Source organism: Dromiciops gliroides, chromosome 5, assembly GCF_019393635.1.
Source record: "Dromiciops gliroides isolate mDroGli1 chromosome 5, mDroGli1.pri, whole genome shotgun sequence".
NCBI classification, from domain to species: Eukaryota; Metazoa; Chordata; class Mammalia; order Microbiotheria; family Microbiotheriidae; genus Dromiciops; species Dromiciops gliroides.
The window spans coordinates 111,352,534-111,360,572 of NC_057865.1; the positions used below are offsets into that span (position 1 = coordinate 111,352,534).

Genomic DNA, 8,039 nt, shown 5'->3' on the forward strand with positions numbered 1-8,039 from the left:
AAATAGATGCATGGCCTGGGAAATGATATGATTCCAAGAGACTGAATAGCAATCTCTGGGCAACTACTATTTAATGTGAGTGGAAGAAAGATGCTAATAAGACATTTAACACCTGCATTCTCTATCTATTGAGTATAAAATGAATCTGGTCAGAAAGTGTAAAAATAGTTCAGGGCCACTGGTAGTTGAGAAAAAGGTTAGTAATACTTAACATCAGGTACTCAAAACTGACACTTAGAAATCTTTTTTTTTTTTGAATACCCATCAATTGGGGAATGCCTAAACAAGTTGTAGAAGATAATTGTGATGGAATACTACTGTGCTATAAGAAATGATGATCAGGATGGTTTCAGAAAAACCTGAGAAGACTTATATGAACTTATGCAAAGTGAAGTAGGCAGAACCAGGAAAACACTGTACACAGCAACAACATTGTAACAATGATCAAATGTGAAAAATTAGCTACTCTGATCAAGACAATGATCCAAGACAATTCCGAAGGACCCATGATGAAAAATGCTATCCAGAGCAAGAACTGATGAACTCTAAATACAGATTCAAGTGTGTATGTGTATATACATATATACATATACATATATTATATATATAACTTGCTTTCTTTATGTTTCTTGCTTTTTTGCAACATGGCTAATATGTAAATATATTTTGCATGACTTCACATGTATAATTGATATCATATTGATTGCCTTCTCAATAGGTATGGGAAAGATGGGAGGGAGAGAATTTGGTACACAGAATATTTTTAAATGAATGTTAAAAATAAATTTAAGGGGCAGCAAGGTGGCGCAGTGGATAGAGCACTGGCCCTGGATTCAGGAGGACCTGAGTTCAAATCTGACCTCAGACACTTAACACTTACTAGCTGTGTGACCCTGGGCAAGTCACTTAACCCCAACTGCCTCACCAAAAAACAAAACAAAACAAAACCAAAAAAACCAAAATAAATTTAAAATAAAAAGAAATATTTAATTTTTAAAACACTTGATCAATAAGGCACACTTTACAGCTTATATGTAAAGAAAAGTTAACTTGTGCTGTGATCAAAGAGTTACAGAATCTCAGGGCTGGAAGGGATCTTCAAGGCCACCCCAGGCCAATCTGTACTGACCAAGAATCCCCTCAACATTATACCTAACAAATGGTCATCTGGACTTCAGGTGAAGAACTCTACTGAGGGGAGTCAACTCCCACATATAACTTACCAATTCCACCCCTGGACAACCAACTAGCACTTAAGTACCTACTATGTGCTAGACAGCTCCATTTCTTAGGAAAACTATCCTTAGTTTGCCTCTTTGTAACTCCCACCCATTTCTTAAAGTTCTGCTCCCTGGGGCCAGGCAGAGCACCAAGTCCCCTTCTACATGACCGTTTTAAAATACTTGAATAGAGCTATTGTATCCCCTCAGTCTTCTTTCCTCCAATTTAAACATCCCTTATTCAACTGACCTTTTATAAAACCCTCCACTTTGCATCTGCTGCCCTGCCTAGTTTTGACTCCATAGAGCAAAATGACTCTCCCAGGATAAGTTCATTACTTTATTTCTGAGCTCATCACTATGCTGCTAACTCAAGCCTTGATTGAAACCACCTCCCCCAGCCTCCTCTCCTCTCTGATTGGAAGGCTGGAGGGTAGAGTATCAAATTCTTCCTAAAGTCTTCATTTATAGAGGTCAGAAACTGGACTCAATTCATTCTATTTTGTATCTACTGTACTGCCTAGTTCCTAAGTGCCCCTCCGCCCAGTCTTACCACCACTCCCACCCCTTTCTTAGTTCCTTTTGTGTTTTCTCTCCCCTTTAAGCTCCTTGTGGGCAGTGACTGTCTTTCTTTCTTTCTTTCTTTTGTTTTTGTTTTTATTTGTTTTTTGCTGGGCAATGAGGGTTAAGTGACTTGCCCAAGGTCATACAACTAGTAAGTGTCAAGTGTCTGAGACCTGATTTGAACTCAGGTCCTCCTGAATTCAGGGCTGGTGCTTTATCCACTGCTATACCTAGCTGCCCCCTGTCTTTCTTTTTCTATTAATGGTACCCCTAGCACTCAGTATAGTGCCTGGCACTTAGTAGGTGCTTAATAAATGCTTATTGGATTGGATTGGACTGGATATTACCCCATTTTAAAGACATACACAAGCCTGGCTATTCTCCTTGGGTTGCTTTCTTTCATTCCTCCCCAGGCTCCACTTCTAACTCTCTAGACTTTGTCCACTAGGCCACAGCTACCTTCTCACCCTGGAAGTTCATTTGGCTCCTGAGGCCCCTCCTCTCCTTCCAGAACCGCTATTTTAAGGAAAGTTCTCAGGTTAGCCATATCTTCATCTTTCTCTTAGCTCCACTCCTGACCCTCTGGACTTTCTCTACTAGCCCCCAACATGGTTACCTTCTTCACAGCCTCACCATCTCATTTTCAGCTTCCATAAGCTCCTTAAGCATGGGACTGCCTTTTTTCTGCTTGTATTTATATCCCCAGTGCTTAGCACATAGTCTGGCACATAATAAGCCCTTAACAAATATTGTTGACTTTTTGACTTTCCTTCCTAAAATGTGGCATTCAATTATGTTTGAAGCCATGGTTAAGAGTAGGCCACGGTACCACTGGATGAGCATCTGTCTTGATCTAGATACTATTCTTCTCTTAATGCAGTCTAAAATGACATTAAGTATACACATTTCAGGGGGCAGTTAGGTGTTGCAATGGATAAAGCACTGGCCCTGGATTCAGGAGGACCTGAGTTCAAATCCAGCCTCAGACACTTGACACTTACTAGCTGTGTGACCCTGGGCAAGTCACTTACCTCTCATTGCCCCACAAAAAAAAAATTACACATTTTGTGCATGTGTCTATGTATATATTGCATATATATTAGAGAGAGAAATATATACATATATAGTTTAATTAAAAAGTAAAGATTTATTAAATGGGGAGGTATTGGATATTCTTTTTTTTCAGTAATCCATATTTATATTTATTTTCCTAGTGCTACTTTAAAGAGATATAACTAAATATTTGGTGTTGGCTTATAGAGGAAGAGGAAGATTATTTGAAATAAATGTAAAAAGCCTTCCTAGAGCTTTCCCTGAAACTCCAATCCCTTTTTAATAATGGAAATATAACAGGGGTATTCCCTTTCCCCAAGGCCTCCACAAGAATGACAATGGATATCATCTAATCTCAACTTACATTTACAAATAGAGTCACTTGGGAGGTTTATAAGTGAACCTTACTGGGATGTTTGCAAGACAACTAACTAGCCATGTAATATTTCACCTCCCTTGGCACTGTCCAATCAAATTGCCAAGCTTGGCAGCTATGTGGCACAGTGGATAAAGCAGTGGCCCTGGATTCAGGAGGACCTGAGTTCAAATCTGGCCTCAGACACTTGACACTTACTAGCTGTGTGACCCTGGGCAAGTCACCTAACCCTCATTGCCCTGCACAAAACAAAAACAAAAACAAAAAACATTGCCAAGCTTGGTCTTTCTGGGGGAGTTTCCAATGCTAATTCTTCTCTTGGTGCCAACCTATTCCTGTGACAGTTTAGGCATTCTCACCACCACCACCACCCCACCATGGAAGAAGAAAGGGAAGGTGCTGGCTGCCATTCTAGGCCTTTCAATGCATACAAAGTTGATGATAAGAGAAGGAAACATTTAAGAAAGGTAAAGGCAGCCAAGCCCCTGGTAAAAGCCAGACTGGTTGAGTCCACACTCCCTGTGGGCAGCTATAGACCTGATGTCATTATTGGGAGTAGAAAAGGGCCATCCTTCTCTAGCCTTTATTGAAATCATGTTGTATTGTTACTTGAAGGATTGCCTCCAATAGGGCTGCCAGATGGAAGCCATTCTTTTAATAGATGTGACAACCTAAATCATCAACTCTTCCAGCTCAGCAATCAATCAGGGGACTTTCAGAGTCCTCCATGGCCAGAAGCCATTCCCTCAGAGATAGCACACGGCCCACACTGGAAGTAGATAAACAATATCTGTATATGAGGCGGGGGAGACTGAGAATGAGAAGGGCCTTGTTTATGGGGTGTTCTGGAGCCACCTCCAATCTTGTCAGAGCCCATTGTTAAATTTTTTGGAGTAAGCATTTAGACCTCAGAAATCCAAATAATGGTTTAGATTTGTTATTTTATTGATTTTCTAACTTACAAAATTGTGAATAATACATAATAAACTTGAAAGTGTGTCTAACTATTTTGGGGGGCTAGTCAGTTATCCAACATTTATCAGGAGCAGCCAAGATGGCAAAGCCAGGAAATTGCCTCAGCTCTCTCCAGTTTCCCTTGGAAATAATTTTAAATCAAGCCTCTAAATTAATTCTGGAGCCACAGAACCCACAAAAAGATGTAGTGAAACAATTTTCCCAATCAAGATAAATTAGAAGGACTTCAGAAAAAGTCTGTCTCACTTGGGGAAAAGGGGGGAAAAGCCCAGCAGAGGCGGTATTTGGGCAAGCCAGGGGGAGGCTTTTAGCCATAGAAGAAATCAGCAACTGAGGCCCTGTGGTCCTGGCTCAGCAGGCCAGTAGCATAGCAGACTAGCTGTAAGGCTTCCAGCCCCAGGCACAGCAAGCAAACTGCCAGCCCTGGAACCCCAGGCGCAATAGGCATTAGGTCAGGCCACCTTAGCACAGTGAGCAAACCACCAGCCCTGGAGGTCCCAGAGGCAGAAAGCCCTGGGCATAAAGCCAGTGACCAAGCCCCAAGCAAGAAGCTTGGGATGGTGCCCCCTGTACCACAATAGCAGAGTTCAACTTTAAAAGTCATGAAATAGGCTAGAAAATGAGCAAAAAAATTTTAAAAGCCCTGACCATAGAAAGCTACTATGGTGACAAGGAACATCAAAACACAAACTCAGAAGAGGATTACAATGTCAAAAGCCTTTACCCAGCATACCAGTAGTCCCATGACACTAACACAGTGCCAAATATACCCTGCTAAGGAGCTCAGCACATGCATAAGGAGGCATTTCACCAGGTTCAACTCTCCTCCCTCTACTTCTACCTTCAGGCCAACATGAAAATGAAGAGACATATTATTAGTGGCAGAACTCTCTCTTTTTTTTTCTTTTCTGGAAATAGAATTGTATGTAGATGGGAAAGAGTTCACATCAGGAGAGAACTAGTCCATAGACATTTTCCTATTTTTATGAAGGTAACTTTTAAGGCCTTTGGAACACCTTCTCTTTTGTATTCATGGGCTGAAATCATAGGGATAATGAACACCACGACTATCATTTTCTCTCTTTTTTTTCACAACTATCATTCTTTCAGGGCCTCTTGGTGTCCCCAGGTTCCCACAGAACTCACATTCAAGGATTTAGAATTGGAAGGAACTTCAGAAATTACTAGTTCAACCCTTTCATTTTACAAATGAGAAAACAGATGAAATGACATCCTAGATGACACTGACAGTAATCATTTAGGGAGGATCTTGAACCCAGATCCCCTGACCCCCCCCCCATTCAGTGCTCTTTTCTCCTTTCTATGCTGTCTTTCCAAGACCATAATAATGGGTAAAATGGGGGCTACTTATGTGGTGGAACTTGGGGGTGGGGTATATGGAAAAAGTAGGAAAAATCTTTCCCCCACAGACCTGTCACAATGCCTAAAATTCTCATGCTTCATTATACTTTTAAGTCAAGTATTGAAATCCACTATAAAAGTACAAGTATATTGTGAAGAGGGTTAAAACAATTAGCCAATTTCTTCTTCATCATCATCATCATAGCTAGCATTTATGTACCATGTATTATGTCAGGTGTTTTTCTAAGTGCCTTAAAAATATTATCTCATTGATCTTCACAACAACTGTTCCACTTTTCTGTCAGGTTCCATAGAATGAACCTGATAATAGTATTCTATTTATTTCACTTTTTTCCTGTAAAAGGAAACATATTCTGGATCCGTTGGTTAATCTGACACAAATCAGACTTAGCATTTCTTTTCTTTTTTTTTTTTTTAAGTGAGGCAATTGGGGTTAAGTGACTTGCCCAGGGTCACACAGCTAGTAAGTGTTAAGTGTCTGAGGCTGGATTTGAACTCAGGTACTCCTGACTCCAGGGCCAGTGCTCTATCCACTGCGCCATCTAGCTGCCCCTAGCATTTATTTTCAGAAAATGTTAGTCATATAATTACTCCAAAGTAGTGAAGAACCCTTGACACATTTATCTTTTAAGAATTTGACTTAACACATGCATGGACACATATGGAATTCCCCTGCCTGGCTTCTTATTTTTGGAAATTGTTTTTTGTTTTGAATAGGCATTCTTGACCTTTTTCCTGGGCTGTGCTGAAGATGGGCAGCTGATTCCATTCCACTGTCTCACATGGCCTTTATCATTTTACCCAGGTTTCTCAGTTGACTGTGTCATTTGGGAAACTCAATTACCTGCCCCTAAATGCTCCACTTTTTTTTTAAACCAAGCTTGAAAATAGAATAAGAACTCGCTTTAAATATTTTCCTCCTCAAACCCTGTTGAATCTTCTCCATTCATGCACCCTCATTGGATGCCACCCATTCAATTATATGGCAAAGTTATTTAGCCCATATTTCTTTCAGAAATTACAAGCTCAGGAATTGGGTTTAAATTGATCAAGTCTGGTCCAGCTGGCCCAGCTTTCTTTAACAGTGGTCTTGGAGTGTCCTTTCTATAAGGGTCCTAAACTGCATCTACAATATCGAATGAAGTCATTTCTCATTCCACTTTATCTCCTAGAGACCCCTATGGGTCTTCAACTTTATAAAACTGTTAAAGTTGGGCTAATTGACATTTCAGAAGCAAGAATATATTTTGCTTCAAGAGTCTCAACGCCCTATTGTTACACAGTAGATATTGAGATTTAGTTTAATCTCAATCTAGTTTGATGAAGAAAGATTTTCATTACCATTTACAAATGATGAAGATGTGTTTAAAAGATTAGCTCTTTGCATTGATGATCCAAAAAGATTTTGTTAGAATAGCCACAACTTATTAGGAAAAGAAGCTATTAAACAAAGACACCTACAATTACTTGGCTATGAAGTTATACAGATTCCATATCATGAATTTGAGACTCTCCAGTCAAGAAGTGAAATAGTGAAATATTTAAAGAAAAAATTATTCCCTCACAGCTATAAACTTCATTGATGACAAGATTGAAACTGACTTTGTACTTGAAGTATTAAAAAGAGTTTGCGTTCTGGTGGTGGCTGGTATGAACAACAAAAAAAGCAAAAAAAAAAAACCCAAAACAAGAACAATTTGTGAATTTTTCTGAATCAATTTATTAAAGTTCATATTTATCAACAGTTCACTTAGTTCCTAAGGATTCAGGACTTTTCTTTGTTGCCACAGTATGGTTTGATAATTTAGAATATTCTTTGCAATGTAGCATTGAGATCTTGGATGTTCATTTTTTTTATGCTATGCTGACTTGATATTTGGAATAAACTAAAGAAGCATAATGGGAAAAAAAAAAAAAGAAAAGGCATTCTCACACTGAAGTCCCATTCCTAAAGTGTCTTTGGGAAACCCAGAAAAGAATCTAAACTTTGGGATCATGGGGTCATAGTGCATTGCTTTGAAGATCTTGGGCTTCAAATGTCAAAAAATAATTAAAAAGTTCAATCCTCCAGTCCCAAGTCTCTCCTACCTCAAGATAAGTGTGGTCAGTGACTATAGAATAGGTGGGATATAATAAATATGCTAAAACACCCTAGAAGATTGTTTTATAACAGCTCTTAAGACTTTGTATGTACACATGATCACTGCTCTACACACATGTTATAGTCTATCAAGAATGCAAATACTGACTCTTATCCATAAAGTATGATGATATAGAAATAAGATTGGTTTATAAGTAAGCATACTTTTACATTCAAATAAGTGTTGCCCTTTGGAATAGATATCTTGGGTGTCTGCACCTTTACCACAATAATGGAGGCTTTACTTAAACTATTTTGGGAGTAGGAGCAGCTGGTGGTGCAGTGGATAAAGTACCAGCGCTGGATTCAGGAGGACCTGAGTTCAAAT

The 8,039-nt window shown here is 39.3% G+C and overlaps 1 pseudogene; it reads left to right on the forward strand.

Annotated features, from left to right (window-relative positions):
* The first annotated feature begins 3,590 nt into the window (after positions 1-3,590).
* LOC122728798 lies at positions 3,591-7,154 on the forward strand (annotated as a pseudogene).
* The last annotated feature ends 885 nt before the right edge of the window (positions 7,155-8,039 follow it).